This window comes from Arachis ipaensis, chromosome B8, assembly GCF_059453495.1.
Source record: "Arachis ipaensis isolate K30076 ecotype BB chromosome B8, ASM5945349v1, whole genome shotgun sequence".
Lineage (NCBI taxonomy): Eukaryota > Viridiplantae > Streptophyta > Magnoliopsida > Fabales > Fabaceae > Arachis > Arachis ipaensis.
This window is the reverse complement of record NC_142443.1, coordinates 46030470-46044654: the sequence shown is the minus strand read 5'-3', so window position 1 is coordinate 46044654 and position 14185 is coordinate 46030470. Positions and strand designations below refer to the sequence as shown.

At 40.1% G+C, this 14185-nt stretch overlaps 1 non-coding gene across 1 annotated transcript; it reads left to right on the top strand.

Annotated features, from left to right (window-relative positions):
- Nucleotides 1-1263: 1263 nt before the first annotated feature.
- LOC148547923 (small nucleolar RNA R71) lies at nucleotides 1264-1371 on the top strand. Its single transcript, XR_015898219.1, has one exon. It is a non-coding gene; the product is annotated as a small nucleolar RNA R71 (small nucleolar RNA).
- The last annotated feature ends 12814 nt before the right edge of the window (nucleotides 1372-14185 follow it).

Sequence of the window (14185 nt, the reverse complement as noted above, 5' to 3'; positions counted from 1 at the left end):
GATTCTTGTAGCTTGTACCTCAAGGATCCCTAGCTTCTCCATTACAGAGAGAGGCATGAGGTTTACACTTGACCCTAGGTCACACAAAGCCTTCTCAAAGGTCATGGTGCCTATGGTACAAGGTATTGAGAACTTCCCAGGATCCTGTCTCTTTTGAGGTAGTCTCTGCCTAGTCAAGTCATCCAGTTTTTTGGTGAGCAAAGGGGGTTTATCCTCCCAAGTCTCATTACCAAATAACTTGTCATTTAGCTTCATGATTGCTCCAAGGTACTTAGCAACTTGCTCTTCAGTAACATCTTCATCCTCTTCAGAGGAAGAATACTCTTCAGAGCTCATGAATGGCAGAAGTAAATCCAATGGAATCTCTATGATCTCATTATGAGCCTCAGATTCCCATGGTTCCTCATTAGGGAACTCATTGGAGGCCAGTGGACGTCCATTGAGGTCTTCCTCAGTGGCGATCACTGCCTCTTCCTCCTCTCCAAATTCGGCCATGTTGATTGTGTTTATGGCCTTGCACTCTCCTTTTGGGTTCTCTTCTGTATTGCTTGGAAGAGTACTAGTAGGGAGTTCAGTAACTTTCTTGCTCAGCTGACCCACTTATGCCTCCAAATTTCTAATGGAGGACCTTGTTTCAGTCATGAAACTCTGAGTGGTTTTAATTAGATCAGAGACCATGGTTGCTAAGTCAGAGTGGTTCTGCTTAGAGTTCTCTGTCTGCTGCTAAGAAGATGATGGAAAAGGCTTGCCATTGCTAAACCTGTTTCTTCTACAATTGTTGTTGTTGAAGCCTTGTTGAGGCCTCTGTTGGTCCTTCCATGAGAGATTTGGATGGTTTTTCAATGAAGGATTGTAGGTGTTTCCATAGGGTTCACCCATGTAATTCACCTCTTCCATTGATGGGTTCTCAGGATCATAGGCTTCTTCTTCAGATGAAGCGTCCTTAGTACTGCCTGGTGCAGCTTGCATTCCAGACAGACTTTGAGAAATCATATTGACTTGCTGAGTCAATATTTTGTTCTGAGCCAATATGGCATTCAGAGTATCAATCTCAAGAACTCCTTTCTTCTGACTTGTCCCATTATTCACAAGATTCCTCTCAGAAGTGTACATGAATTGGTTATTTGCAACCATTTCAATGAGTTCCTGAGCTTCTGTAGGCGTCTTCTTCAGATGAAGAGATCCTCCAGCAGAGCTGTCCAATGACATCTTGGACAGTTCAGACAGACCATCATAGAAGATACCTATGATGCTCCATTCAGAAAGCATGTCAGAAGGACACTTTCTGATCAATTGTTTGTATCTTTCCCAAGCTTCATAGAGGGATTCACCTTCCTTCTGTCTGAAGGTTTGGACTTTCACTCTAAGCTTACTCAATTTTTGAGGTGGAAAGAACTTTTGCCAAGAAGGCATTGACTAGCTTTTCCCAAGAGTTCAGGCTTTCCTTAGGTTGTGAATCCAACCATATCCTAGCTCTGTCTCTTACAGCAAAAGGGAATAGCATAAGTCTATAGACCTCAGGGTCAACTTCATTGGTCTTGACAGTGTCACAGATTTGTAAGAATTCAGCTAAAAACTGATGAGGATCTTTTAATGGAAGTCCATGAAACTTGCAGTCCTGTTGCATCAGAGAAACTAATTGAGGCTTAAGCTCAAAGTTGTTTGCTCCAATGGCAGGGATAGAGATGCTTCTCCCATAGAAGTCGGGAGTAGGTGCAGTAAAGTCACCCAGCATCTTCCTTGCATTGTTGGCATTGTTGTTGTTTTCGGCTGCCATATCTTCTTCTAGTTTGAATATTTCTGTTAGGTCCTCTCCAGAGAGTTGTGCTTTAGCTTCTCTTAGCTTTTGCTTCAAGGTCCTTTCAGGTTCCGGGTCAGCCTCAACAAGAATGCTTTTGTCTTTGCTCCTGCTCATATGAAAGAAAAGAGAACAAGAAAGTATGGAATCCTCTATGTCACAGTATAGAGATTCCTTGAGGTGTCAGAGGAAAAGAAGAATAGAAGGAGGAGGTAGAAGAATTCGAACTTATCAAGAGAGATAAAATTCGAATTATTGATAATGAAGGAGTGTTAGTCCTTAAATAGAAGGATGTGAGAAGAGGGGAAGAATTTTCGAAATTAAAGTAAAAGATTTTGAAATAATTTTGAAAAATTGAAGAATGGTTTTCGAAAATTAGAGTTGGGAAAGAGATAAAGTGATTTTTGAAAAAGATTTTGAAATTAGAAAAATTTATGATTGAAAAAATTAATTTTGAAAAAGATGTGATTGAAAAGATATGTTTGAAAAGATATGATTGAAAATCAATTTAGAAAAAGAAAATTTTTAAAATTAAAGTTGATTACTGGACTATCAAGAAATTAAAAGATATGATTCTAAAATTTAAAATTTGATCCTTTCTTAATAGGCAAGTAACAACTTGAAAATTTTTGAAGTAAATCTTGAATTGAAGCAAGGATTTTTGAAAATGGTAAAAATAAATATAAAATGGAAAGAAATTGATTTTGAAAGAGATATGATTGAAAAGATTTGATTTGAAAAAGATTTGATTTTTAAAAAAAATGAAAACTTGAAAAAAATGTGAATTAAAAACAAAATCTTCCCTCTAGTGTCATCCTGGCGTTAAACGCCCAGAATGGTGCCCATTCTGGTGTTTAACGCCCAAATCTTTACCTTGTTGGGCGTTAAACGCCCAGCCAGGTACCCTGGCTAGCGTTTAAACGCCAGTTTTCCTTCTTCACTAGGCGTTTTGAACGCCTAGCTTTTTCTGTGTAATTCCTCTGCAGCATATTCTGAATCTTCAATTCTCTGTATTATTGACTTGAAAAGACACATTTTTAAATTTTTTTTTATTTTTAATCGAAATGCAACCAAACATGGAAAACTAAAATCAAACAAACAATGCATGCAAGACACCAAACTTAGAAGTTTGTATACTATTGACACTAACAAATTGAGAATGCATATGAAAAACAACAGAATACACAAAACAAGAGAATTTAAAGATCAGAGCAAGGAAATCATCAAGAATAACTTGAAGATCAATGAAGAACATAATGCATGAATTTTTTGAAAATTAGATGAATGCAGTTGACAGCAAACTTAAAATTAGACACTAGACTCAAACAAGGAACAAAAAATTATTTTTGATTTTATGATTTTATAAATTTTTTTTGTGGTTTTTTTTTTCGAAAATTGAGTAGAAAAGAAAAAATCAGGGTTCAAAATTCTTAATGAGAATTCCAGGAATCATTGCAATGCTAGTCTAAAACTCCGGTCCAGGAATTAGACATGGCTTACTAGCCAGTCAAGCTTTCAAAGAAAGCTTCGGTCCAAAACACTAGACATGGCCAATGGCCAGCCAAGCTTTAGCAGATCATTGCTCTCAACAGCAAAATTGATAGAAATCAACAAGCTCTTGTGATGATAAGTTGAAACCTCGGTCCAAAAGATTAGACATGGCTTCTCTGCCAGCCAGACTTCAACAAATCATTATGAAACTCTAGAACTTATTCTTAAAAACTCTGAAGAACAAAATAGAAAATCTTTTTGTATTTTTTTGAAAATTTTTTTCGAAAAATAAAAAGGAAAAGTACCTAATCTAAGCAACAAGATGAACCGTCAGTTGTCCAAACTCGAACAATCCCCGGCAACAGCGCCAAAAACTTGGTGCACGAAATTGTGATCATCAATGGCGCCATCAACATGGTACGCTCAATTGTAATCTCAACTCTTTATCACATCTTTGCACAACTAACCAGCAAGTGCACTGGGTCGTCCAAGTAATAAACCTTACGCGAGTAAGGGTCGATCCCACGGAGATTGTTGGTATGAAGCAAGCTATGGTCATCTTGTAAATCCCAGTCAGGCGGATTCAAATGGTTATGGAGGATGAATGATTAAAAGATAAATAAAAACATAAAATAGAGATAGAGATACTTATGTAATTCATTGGTGAGAATTTCAGATAACCGTATGAAGATGCTTTGTCCCTCCCGTCTCTCTGCTTTCCTACTGTCTTTATCCAATCCTTCTTACTCCTTTCCATGGCAAGCTGTATGTTGGGCATCACCGTTGTCAGTGGCTACAATCCCGTCCTCTCAGTGAAAATGTTCAACGCACTCTGTCACAGCACGGCTATTCATCTGTCGGTTCTCGATCATGTCGAAATAGAATCCAGTGATTCTTTTGCGTCTGTCACTAACGCCCCACAATCACGAGTTTGAAGCTCGTCACAGTCATTCAATCCTTGAATCCTACTCAGAATACCACAGACAAGGTTTAGACCTTCCGGATTCTCAAGAATGCCGCCATCAATTCTAGCTTATACCACGAAGATTCTGATTAAGGAATCCAAGAGATAAACACTCAATCGATGGTAGAACGGAGGTGGTTGTCAGGCACACGTTCATAGGTGAGAATGATGATGAGTGTCACGGATCATCACATTCATCAAGTTGAAGAACAAGTGATATCTTAGAACAAGAACAAACTGAATTGAATAGAAGAACAATAGTAATTGCATTGATACTCAAGGTACAGCAGAGCTCCACACCTTAATCTATGGTGTGTAGAAACTCCACCGTTGAAAATACATAAGAAAATGGTCTAGGCATGGCCATGAGGCCAGCCCCAAAACATGATCTAAGGTAGCATAGAACTACTCAAAGATTCCTCTTTGATTCTCTTAATACACTAGCAAAAGATCCTATTTATAGAGAACTAGTAGCTTAGGGTTTACAAAAAATGAGTAAATGACGTAAATATCCACTTTCAGGCCCACTTGGTGTGTGCTTGGGCTGATCATTGAAGAATTTTTGTGTAGAGATTTTTCCTGGAGTTAAACGCCAGCTTTTGTGCCAGTTTGGGCGTTTAACTCCCACTTTGGTGCCAGTTCCGGCGTTTAACGTTGGGAATTCTTGAGCTGACTTTGAACGCCGGTTTGGGCTATCAAATCTCGGGCAAAGTATAAACTATTATATATTGCTGGAAATCCCAGGATGTCTACTTTCCAACGCATATGAGAGCGCGCCAATTGGGCTTCTGTAGCTCCAGAAAATCCACTTTGAGTGCAGGGAGGTCAGAATCCAACAGCATCTGCAGTCCTTTTTCAGCCTCTGAATCAGATTTTTGCTCAGGTCTCTCAATTTCAGCCAGAAAATACCTGAAATCACAGAAAAATACACAAACTCATAGTAAAGTCCAGAAGAGTGATTTTTATTTAAAAACTAATAAAAACACAATAAAAACTAACTAAAATATACTAAAAACATACTAAAAACAATGCCAAAAAGTGTATAAATTATCCGCTCATCACATAGCCAACCTTAGATAATAATAAAGCACTTTTACAATTGAGATGGGAAAGAGAAATATTGTATAAACTTGCAAGACAATTAATAAATTAAGCAGAGATATATGTTAATGAGCTATTGAACTCTCACTGGATTTTGTGTTTATTCTCTTGTCACTCAGTGTTTATTGGGTTAATCACTCTATTCTTCTTTTTATCCTTACTTTCTATAGCTTTGTTCTTCATCTAACCAATCAACAATTATAGAATACAGACATACAAAAATCATGAGGTCTTTCATTAAGGTTGTAATGGGGCCAAGGTAAAGGTAAGGATATATGTATAAGGCTAAGTGAGCTAATTAAGTGAATCTTTGATTAGTCTAAGATCTCACCTAACATACATACTTTGTAAAGCAAAAATGTCTTTACATATTTATCCAATTTTTCCCACTTTTTATGTTTCATGCTCATGTATTAATTTTAATTTTGTCCCAAGTGCATTGCTTTATTTTGCAACTGGGAAATTCTTTTGTATCCCCTTATTTAAATACTGAAAATATATTTTTTTATGCACATGGTAATTTAATTATTTTTTATTTCACATGAGCATGCTTCCCAAAATTTTTATTTTGAATCATTTTATTCTTTTCAACTTTTTATCCTTTGTTTTTCTGCTTAAGGCTAGTAATGTGGTTATAAAACAAGGGGGAGTTTAAAAGCTCAAGGGGGCTAACAAGGGTGATGTAAAAGGTAGGCTAATTTTGGGATAAGTGAGCTAAAATCAAACAATGGCCTCAATCACTTTCTTGGTATGTATCTATATTCTATAATCGGACATATAGATTAAAACAAAGTAAAGAACATCAGAATAAAAAGAAGCGAAACACACAGGAATGAAATGATGGTTTGAATGTAATCATACAATTAAGCTCAAAACTCACAGGCTGTGTGTTCTCTAACTCAAACATCATATATCAGGTATATATGTCATGCAAGTAGAAATTAAGAGTTCCCATTATTCTCAATGTAAAATTTATTTGGGTGGCTTTTAGAGTTTCTGTTTCTCCTTGATGAAATGTTGTTAACTAACTAAGATGTAATGCTATATATACATGGTGTGTGGATACTTTTTATTCTGTTGAAGTCTCTAGCTTACTCCTTTTATTTTTGACCAAATTAAACTATTATATGCTAAAAGGGTAAACTATACTAATTAATCCACATTATCTATAACTAATAAGTTAGAACTGCAAACTAAACTAAATGGCTAAAATATGAACTAAAGTGCAAAATGCAGAAATAGAGTAAAAATACATGAAAAGAGTAATGCATAAGTACTCAGAAAATAAAAATAAAAAGAAAAATACAGAAAAATAGCCAAAATAAAAGAAAAAAGGGTCTGTAGTGGTTCACCAAAATAATATGCCAGAGATGGTGACCTCTCCACACTTAAAATAAAGCATCGTCCCTGATGCTCACTCAAGCAGGGTGTGAAGGGGTGTCATCACTGGAAGGATGGGTAGCTGGAGTCTCTGTGGTGGTGGTCTGAGGATCTGCCTGTTGTAGAGGAGGTGCTGACTGAATGGGGATCTCGAAGTCTGCAGCCTGAATCTGAGGTGGGTCCTCCTGCTGGGGTGCAGCCTGCTCTGTGCCTATCTGTGCAGCCTCTCTCTAGGGATGGATCTCCTCATCATGCTCATCCGCCTCCTCCTCAGATGGCTCTGATGGTGTGTCAGGCTCGGAGGGGATGTCGTCGCCAGATCATATCATCAGCTTCAAGTGCTCATAGCGTCGCTTGCTGCGACGCTCAGATCTCTCATGCCGGCGCCGGTTGCGGCACTCCATCTGGTCCAGCTGCTGAAATAGGCAGTGTACGAGGTGATAAACTGGCTCTGAGGCAGGTGGAGGTGCAGTGGTGGCAGCTGGGGCAGCTGTAGAGGAAGAGGGTCCGGCGGAGGGTGTGGCTGTCTCGTCAGAAGCAGTGAAGGATGGGGGTCTGTAGCCCAAAGCCAGAAAGTTCCTGCTCTGAGGAATAATCTTCCTGCAGTCTGCAGCAGGTGGCCTCTCATCAGCATCCTCCCAAGGCACGTTAGCTTGACGTCCGAGCTGAGTAATCAGATATGGAAAGGGGAGAGTGCCTCGGATGTGGACCCTGGCCATGTATGACTGGATAAAACGTGGTAGGTACAGGTCCTTACCCTCCATCATACACCAGAGGAGGGTGATCATAGCAGCCGGTATCTCTGTCTCATGGGTACTCGGCATAACAAAGTTACTTAGGATCTGATGCCATAGCCAAGCCTCGTCATTTAAATAAATCCTCTTGATTCCCCTAGGCATGGTGGTGTCCTGACCCATGGCCCATGGAACAGTCGGGTCAAGGGCTATCCTTGCCTTGACGGCATCCCAATCAAACTTCATGAAGCGCATGTCCTCTTCAGCCTTCTTGTAACCATCAGGCTGATCGGATTTAGGCGGAAGCTGCAGAATATCCTCAATGGCCTTTTTAGTGACCAGTATCTGCTTCCCTCTCAGGTTCACTGCATCTAGGGAAGTTTTGAAGTAATTGCAATAAAATTTTCTTACCCAAGATGCATTGATCTCTGTCAGGTTTCTCTCCAGGAAGAACCAGCCTCTTTCTTTGATCTGATCGGAGGTGAATTGCTGGAGTTCTTTTGGAATTTTCAGAGTACGCTCTAAGTACAGGTTCCTGGAGGTTGCAAATGCCGGATACTTCAACTCGCAGTATCTGTTTGCAAACTTAATGGGATCAGTGGTAGGGAGTAGCTGGTCGGCGTTCTCCTGCGCGGTAAAGTATTTTTCCCGCGCGAAGTCATCATGTAGGATGTCCAGGACAGACATAGAGGATTCTCCTCTTTTTCGTTTGCCAGTTGTTGCCTTTCCTTTTCCTTTTCTTTGGGTGTCAGACATCCTGAAAAAACAGAAATCAAGGATATAATAAAAACAGGAAAACAAGTAGGCAATGATCAAAATAAGCACATAGTGGCAGAGGAGCAGTAAAGTAATGAAAATGAGTTAAGTAAATGTGCATTAAGGATTGTATAAGAGTTAAAAGTCCGAGAAGAAAAATTCACAATCCAAAATGTAGTAGAATTCATGTTAATTAGGAAAAATATCATCATGCCTTGGTTAGAAGGTTAAAAGGAATAAGGAAAAACCAGGAAAATATATTTTGAAAGTTAGGATGGTTAGGAATGAAAAAGAGTTTAAGAAGTTAAAATTAGTGAATTAGTAAAAAGTGGATTAGATTAAGTGGCATGATGATCATTCCCTAAGTAACGAAAATTCACAAATATAAGCAACAAATAACTCATAATCAAGCAAAGAAGTTGGTGATGATTCATATGGGAATAACAAAAAGTGGAATTGAATCATCCAAGTTGTAATTTATAAACCAGGAAATTGAAAAGAATAAGAAAGCTTGCCCTGTCATTCATGAATTTGGTTGGTAAGAGCTGAGTAAAGCAAAATGCAAATGGCCAGAACCAAAACATGAATGAAAATCAAAACAGTTTACAGAAAATTGGGCAGCATTCTGGCTAAAATTGGATGTTCCCGGAATTTAAACAGCAAATAGAAACAGTTCATATGAATTAAAATACAGCTGCAATTACATATAAGAAATATGAACATGAAAAAACAGTGTAAAAGGCAGCATGAAACAGTAAATTACAGCATATGAACAAGACTAACATCACAGCAACAGCAGAATTGCGAAAATATAAAATAAGAAGCATGAACAGCACAATTAATCAGGCCTAAATCCACTAACCACATCCTAGTCTACCTAACAACCTAGAATCCACTACAACATGCATGTCTAACTAGCCTAAGTATGAACAGAAACGGAAAAATATGCAATTAACTACGAATTGAAAGAGGAGTGGCATTTGGCGGAACCTGGTAGGCGTAGGAATGATAATCGGGCAGAGAGATGGCGGGAGTGGTTGTGGTGGTGGCTGACGCGGTGGTGATGGCGGTTGGCGCGATGGTGAGCGGCTGTCCGGTGGCAGGGGTGTTCGGGAAGGGTAATGGGGGTTGGAGGGGGGAAGGTTTGGGGCGGGAAGGGTTAGGGATGGTGGTTATGGGTGGAGGCGCGGCGGCGGTGGGTGTCGCGGAGGGGTGCGGCGGTGGAAGAAAGGGAAGGGGGAAGGAAGAAGAAGAAGAGAGAATGGGGGAGGGGGTGTGATTACAGTGGGGCTGGGGTTTGGTTGGCGGTGCGGCGGTGGACAGTGGTCGGCGGCGAAGGGTAGAGAGAGAGAGGAGTGGTTGCAGGGAAAAAGGGAGAAGAAAGGGTTTGGGGGGGGAGGGGGCGACAGGGTAGGGTTTCGCGTCACTAGGGGGTTAATGAATTTGAATCCACGCGATCGCATGGGGAACGCGGTTGCGTGGCTTGGGGGTAATGGGAGTTGACGCGATCGCGTGGATAGCGCGATCACATGGGGTGGAGAAATGATGAATGACACAGTCGCGTGAGGTACGCGACCGCGTCGCTGGAATTTGTGCGAAACGCACAGTTCCAGCGTCGTTTCGGTGCAACTCTCTGTCTCCTTTGGTGTGGTGTGCTATCCAACGCAACGCGATCGCGTCGCTCACGTTGTCGCGTGGGATTGGTGTTTGTGCATGTGACGCGATCGCGTCGGGGATGCGATCGCGTGGGTCATTTTGTGCGAAACGCACAATGGCCGCACGATTCCAACCCAACTTTCTGGGCGTTGGATCTTTACGCCGATTTCCAGGTCACGCGGCCGCGTGGATGACGCAGATGCGTGGAAGGTGTTTTATCGCAACTGACGCGATCGCGTGGGTGATGCGGTCGCGTCGCACGCCCTTTTTTTTTATATGCAGGTATGTAATTATGCAGTATGCAGTGCTAAATGCAAATGTTATGAATAGCATCCAGGTTCAAAATAAAACAATATAAAATAAACAAAACGAAATAAAACTGAAAAAGAAACGACCATACCATGGTAGGTTGTCTCCCACCTAGCACTTTTAGTTATAGTCCTTAAGTTGGACATTGGATGAGCTTCCTGTTATGGCGGCTTATGTTTAAATTCATCCAGAAATCTTCACCAATGCTTGGAATGCCAATAGCCTCCGGGGTCCCAAACTAGGCATGTAAAGCTTCTGAGCAGCTTCAGATAGATTCTCAGGCTCCCGGGGTGACGAATGTCAGAATAGATTCCAGGATCCCAAACTTTGCTTTTAAATCCGCCTTCGTCTTGATCTATATTTTTCCATCCGGGCGGTTTAGAAATTAGATTCTCACCAAGATAACCAAACATTTTTTGAGATCCATTCGATTGAACACGATACCAATCCGTGCACTTCGAGTTGAAGCGTGGAACCTTATTGAACCTCGTGCACCAGCTCTTAGTGCGAGTCATTTCCCTCTTACTCTTAAAGCCACAGAGAGCTCTAAGCTGGCCATCTGTTTCAAGCAAACTATATTCAAGTGAAAAAGTAAAGTTAAAGGTAAAATATTGTACCCACTTGAAGCTTGTATTAGGTGGTAATGGCCTCGGGATAGGTGTTTCTGATGGTTCTGTAAGTTCTACTCCCTGGTGATCTTCTGTGAATTCCTCCACTTCTTTGCAAGATTCTTCAAATGCATTTGTGTCCTGATCAAAGTCTTCTATGTCTTCCTCATCACTTAAGTCATAGATTGGAGGTTGAGAGAAGTCTATCTCCGCATCATCTTCGTATTCACTTGGGGAAGATTCTTCGATCTCAGAGAATTCACTTGCGGATGCAAGTTCATTACTAAGAGAACTTGACTTGTGACTATCATCATCAAGGGAATTTGTGTCCTGGGTTATTCCGTCTAGTTCTTCATAAACGACTTGCCTTGGGGATTGTACACTATCCTCCTTAGCAACAACTGTAACGTCCTTGACGGAGTTCTCCTCAATTCTGGATTCCCATGGAGGTTCATCGTCTCCTAAGTCTTCAACCAACTCTTCTTCTTGCATAATGACAGCCTCTTCTACTTGTTCTAGTACGAAGTCATGCTCTGTCTTGTCCACTAAAGTTTCTAGTATCTCCTTCATGCTACGCTCTTTATTAGATTGTCTACATGGGGCTGTGGTTGGTCCTTGAATGTTCAAACATCTAGAAGATAATTGACTTACTGCTTGCTCCAGTTGACGAATGGTTGTTTGAAATCGACCTAGTGTTTCCTTGAGGCGAACCTCTAATTCTCGGGGTGATGGATTTGGACGTGGTACATGGGGAAGTGGCGGTGTTTGGGAGTGATTGGATTGGAACTGGGGTAAATAAGGATCATGCGGTGGTGAACGGTGAATAGGTGCTTGTGAGTGTGGTGATTTGAAGCCATGTCGAGAGGATGGTCTATGAGCATAGGGTGGGCCTTGTTGGTGTCTACAAGGGGGTCCACCATATCTATCAGCTTGGTATGCATTGTAGAATGGTCTTTGTCTATGATAACTTGGAGGGTGTTGTTGCCTAAAGGGTTGATCAGATCCTCTTGGCTCCATCCATCTTTGATTGTTTAGACCTTGATGCATATTCCTGTTATAACTTCCATTCCTTTCAACAAAATTAGAACCAAACTCAAAGCGAGGGGGTGAGAATTCATAGTAGCAAATGGAAAGAAAAGGAGAAAATAAAGACAAATAAACAAGTAAAAGAAAAATATTTACAATAACCAATAATAAGGCACACAATTGCAGTTCCCCGGCAACGGCGCCATTTTGAAGAGAGAACTTTTGCGTGGTCTAGAATTCAGAATAAATTCCCGTTGCAAGTATAGTTACTAAACCAACAAAAGTCCTTTCTTACAAATGTTTTGGTTGTCACAAGTAACAAACCCCTTAAAAATTGTTAACTGAAGTATTTAAACCTCGGGTCGTCTTCTCAAGAAACTGCAGGAAAGTATGTTCTTATTATTGGTTATGGGGATTGTAAATTGGGGTTGAGAAAGAGGAATAAATATGACAAATAAATTAAATGGCAATTAAAATAAATAAATAACTGTAAAGCAACTTTTGACAAGGTATAAGAATTTGGAAGTCCAGGCCTAGTTATCCTTATCAATGATAATGAAAATCGAATCTTAATTCCACTTAGTTAACCTTTACTAAAGCAAAGGAAGGTCAAGCGACTAATTAGTTTGATCTTCAAATACTATTTATTTTCTAAGAAAAGATTGGGATTATTGAAGCTCAATTCAATTAGCAAGATAACAATTATCAATTATGTTGAGTTTAGATAACTCCTGAGTTACTGATTTCTTAACCAAGACCAAAAGGGAAAAAGTAAATCTACTCAAATAAAAATGTCTTCAGATTGAAAGTAATAGTAGCATAAATTAAAGAGAGCAATCATAAACTGAAATAACTCAAATAACATTAATTCAAATAATAATCTGTAACATAGAAGAATTCATAAATTAAATTGAAAAAGGAAATAAAAGGAATATTGAATCTGATCAAAAGAGATAATCCTGAAAGCGAATAAAATCCTAAATCTAAATCCTAATCCTAAAGAGAGAGGAGAGAACCTCCCTCAAAACAAAATCTAATTCATGGAAAGTAACTAATTGGCGAGCTCCCTTTGGATGGATGCATTCCCACACTTTATAACCTCTAATTTGTGCTTTCTATACTTGGATCTGGGCCAAAAAGGCTTCAGAAATCGCTGCAAGCATTTTCAGTAATTTCTGGTGCGAGGCCTCTGTCACGCGTCCGCGTGGATCACGCGGTCGCATCATCTGGAGTTTTCCGTGTCACGTGGTCGCGTCAGTCATGCGTCCACGTCATATGCGTTTCGCTCAAGTCGCGCGATCGCGCCAGTCACGTGTTCGCGTCGCACTCTCTTCGTGCTGGCACGCGGCCGCGTCGTCCATGCGATCGCGTTGCTGCCAGTTTCTCCAAAAACTCCGTTTTATGCTTTCCTTCCATTTTTGTATGTTTCCTTTTCATCCTTTTAGTCATTCCTGCCTTAGAAGATCTGAAACTACTTAACACACGAATCACGGCATCGAATGGAAATAAAAGGGTAATTAAAATAATTAATTTTAAAGCATAGGAAACATGTTTTTCACATACATCACATAATAAGGAAGGGAAAGTAAAACCATGTAATTAACATGAATAAGTGAGTGAAGGATTGAATAAATCACTCAAATTAGGCACAAAATATATCATAAAATATGGGTTTATCAATGATCCTCTCGGATGAAAAATACTAGGTATGATCTCTGTACGGCTAATCAACTGTCGAATTTCTCGTCTCGGATGAAAAATACCATGTATAGCTACCGCACAGCTAATCATCTGTCAGTTCCCACTAGCGTCGGAATAGGATCTCTTTATCCTTTTGCACACTGTCACTGCGCCCAACATTCGTAAGTTTGAAGCTCGTCACAGTCATCCCTTCCCAGATCCTACTCGGAATACCACAGACAAGGTTTAGACTTTTCGGATCTCAGAAATGCTGCCAATGGTTCTAGCCTATACCACGAAGATACTAATCTCACGGACTCGGTCTGTGTATTAGATACCCAAGAGAATATACTCTGGCTGTCATCCAATGACTACGTTGAACATCATGTAGACCGCTTGTGGTTGTCAGGCATATAGATCTTGGCTAAGCGAGTAACGAAGATAGTGGGTGATTGTCACGGGTCACCCCTTCATTCTGACTTAACTGAATTAAGTACAAGAGTATATCTTGGAGAAGAAGTAGGTGTGAATTGAAGGAAAAACAATAGTACTTGCATTAATTCATGAAGATCAGCAGAGCTCCACACCTTAATCTATGAGGTGTAGAAACTCTGTCGTAGAAAATACATAAGTGAAAAAGGTCTAGGCATGGCCAAATGGCCAGCCTCCCAAAGAGGTTCCA